This window comes from Choloepus didactylus, chromosome 6 (genome assembly GCF_015220235.1).
Source record: "Choloepus didactylus isolate mChoDid1 chromosome 6, mChoDid1.pri, whole genome shotgun sequence".
Lineage (NCBI taxonomy): Eukaryota > Metazoa > Chordata > Mammalia > Pilosa > Megalonychidae > Choloepus > Choloepus didactylus.
In genome coordinates this window covers 22302267-22305655 of record NC_051312.1, presented here as the reverse complement: position 1 = coordinate 22305655, position 3389 = coordinate 22302267, and the positions used below count along the sequence as shown (strand labels likewise).

The 3389-nt window shown below is 32.7% G+C and overlaps 1 pseudogene; it reads left to right on the top strand.

Moving 5' to 3' along the window:
• The first annotated feature begins 1306 nt into the window (after positions 1-1306).
• On the top strand, positions 1307-2246 carry LOC119536683 (annotated as a pseudogene).
• Positions 2247-3389: the final 1143 nt, after the last annotated feature.

The window sequence follows — 3389 nt, the reverse complement described above, 5'->3', positions numbered from 1 at the left end:
AGTTCCACTTTGATTTATAGACTTTCCTTGTAAAACTGTATGAAAGGAAGGGAAAGGACTTATCCTCACTGACATTTGAAAATCACAGCATTATACTGTATATATTCTCCATTGTTCAGCACCAGAAATCAACATAAAGTATGAAATACATGATATATTAAATTCACAAACACATATTTTCAACGTCTTACAGACCTCATCATCTAAACTATGTTATATAAGATGAAATAAAGCATACAAAATTAAATAATCAAAATCCATGAGTATTGCTGTAAACCATAGATTTTAGCAGGTATGGATACAGATTTTTTGGTCCTTGATATTTATACAAATTATGGATTTCCATTTTTAAAAAATAAAATTATAAATAAAAGCTGGGGGATAAATGTAAATATTTATTTGCAATGGAAAATTAAAAAAACAAATTTTAGTTATAAGCAATTTGCTCATTGTCATGTAATCTATAAAATCCATCAATAAAATACTTTTGTTAATTCAATTGCAGACAAAGCATACTGGTTGGGAGGAGTGTTGTTAGAAAACATTTGGCATCAGAACAGAAACCATTATTTAATAACACATGTCACTGATTTTGAACCTTTAGTGTACCCACTACACCACAAATAAAATGTTAGTCAACTCACTTCCCTGTTTAAAGGGCTTTTAGAAATCCCAGTGGATATCTGAATGTAACCTGATGTTAGGTGAGGTGCAATGGAGTGGAAAGTGGAATGGAAAGGAAAAGTGACCTGAATATATCATGACTTTGATGCAATGAGATGATCCTGAGAAACTTAATTTTACAATGCTTACAAAGATATATCACTATGTGAGTGCTTTGCTTGGCAGCACCCAGGGTCTTGGAAGATGACTTTGAAAATGAAACACTAAACCTAAGTTTCATTGTCTTCCTGTTAACTCTACCTCTCCCTTTAAAAATATCAAAATTCCATGAGAAATCATAGCTAAAAATTGAAATGTATTAAAAAATTTGGGATACCTTTATGTAGAAAAATAGAGTCTATTATGTCTATGTTAACAGCTACATGATTTTGTTACCAATATGGATGCTCCAAATATTGCTGACTATATTTAATCTGTTATTTCACTGCATAATGGGTTTCATATGGATACCTTTCCTTTGAGAAGTAAGAGATTATACCATAATTTTAGCTTCAATTTATTTTTCTAAAACACACCATGAAGAAATAGTCTTCATTATGTCTACAAATACTATGCTTAGATAATGTTACATGAAAACTAATAATGATGCTTCTATTTCTTTCCAGAAGAATAACTGGATACAATGGGCCGACAGAACCTGACACTCCTGCCTGAATTTATTCTACTGGGAGTTATCAGGTGCCTTGAGCTGCAGGGTCCCTTTTTGGGGTCTTCCTACTCATTTACACGGTCACAGTGGTGGGCAACTTGGGCATGATCATCCTGACCAAGGTGGACTCCCACCTCCACACACCTATGTACTTCTTTATCAGACACCTGGCTTTCATAGATCTTGGCAACTGTACTCTCATTTGTCCCAAGATGCTGACAAATTTGTTGTGGACTGAAATACCATTTTCTGTTATGCCTGTGCCACTCAGATGGCTTTCTTCATTATGTTCATTATCAGTGAACTTTTCATGTTACCAGCCATGGCCTATGACTGCTATGTGGCCATTTGTAACCCTCTGCTCTACAGAGTTATCATGTCCCAGAGGGTTTGTCATGTGCTTGTAAGTATCCCCTACTTCTACAGCACTTTTCAGTCTTTGTTGATCACCATTAAGATTTTTACATTGACCTTTTGTGGTTCTAAGGTCATCAGTCATTTTTACTGTGATGATATACCTTTGTTACCCATGCTATGTTCAAAAGCAAGAGAAGTAGAATTGTTGGTCACAGTATTTTCAGCATTTAATTTGATTACCTCCCTCCTAGTAATCCTAGTGTCCTGTATGCTGATCCTGAGAGCCATACTTCAAATGCATTCTCCTGAAGGGAGGAAAAAAGCTTCCTCTACATGTGGTTCTCATCTGACGGTGGTGGTTATGTTCTATGGGACTCTCCTATTTATGTATGTGCAGCCTGTATCTGGTCATTCTTCTGACATTGACAAAATGACCTCTGTATTTTATACTTTAATTATCCCTATGATTAACCCCCTGATTTATAGTTTAAGGAACAAAGAGGTAAACAATGCCTTCTCTAGGGTCTTTAAAAATATATGCAAACTTTGTATTTAATATCAAATATAGACTATAGTTTTAATAAATTATAAGAAAGGCAGATGTCACTTCATGTTATTTCTAATAGGTATAATTACATTCTTTTTGGCTTTTGAACAAAGATAAAATATAAAGCACAGAAAAATTGATTTTCTTCTTCTACTCATTCAAATTATTTCCCATATTTTAGACTCAGTTTAAATGTCACTTCCTCCTCAATATTCCTTATTGTGATTGATGCTTCCTTATATGTTTCCATAGAAAGTCATCCTTCCATTTACGGGAATACTTAGTACACTCTACGTCAGTATATTATGTGTTTGCTTCTGTCAGTTCTTTTTAAGGATAGGGATTTTCTTAACCATGTTTTCATCATATTTTCTGAGACTAATTCAACCATGCAAGCAAAATTTATGACAAGGAGCTATCCATGTCTCCTGTCAAGTCCAAGGAGTATTTTTTTTGTCCTCCTGTTATCAGTCACTTCTATGCTAATAATCTTTTATTTTTATATATGCTTTACAAAACATGTTTGAAAGAGACTTGATAATTTTGATTTGTTAGCACTTAAATGAATTTTCTTCTTCCTGTGATACTCATTTCCCTAAATGATGATTCTGCTGGGCCATTTTCTAAACACACAGATAATAGCCACTTAAAAAAAATAGGAGTGGTTATAAAAAGTGAATTAATATATAGTGGAGAATAGAAAGAAGGGGACGAAGGAAAGATGTTTAGGATGCTTGATTGGAGAGCCTAAAAACTTGTGACAGCTGATGGAAAACATGACAAGGAAAATCTATAGTAGATCCAGAGATAATAAAAACACATTATCTAATTCATATTGTCATTGGATTTGGAGAATATTATGTTACAGAAAAGGAAGTAAAACATATCAATAGTACAAATCATTCTATAATGAAAAGTTTTTATTGCCTGACATCAAAATATCTTTATAATGAAATATGTGAAAAATAATACCCTTCATTAATATAGGATATATAAAAGCATGGTGATGTAAATTCTAATGAATTAATACACATTCTAATAATGTATTATACCTTTTTAACCCTATTTTACATTTTTTACACTAGAAATATTTGCTTATAGATTTTTATATCATTATGGCATTATGGTACTTTCTCACTTTCAAACAAATGA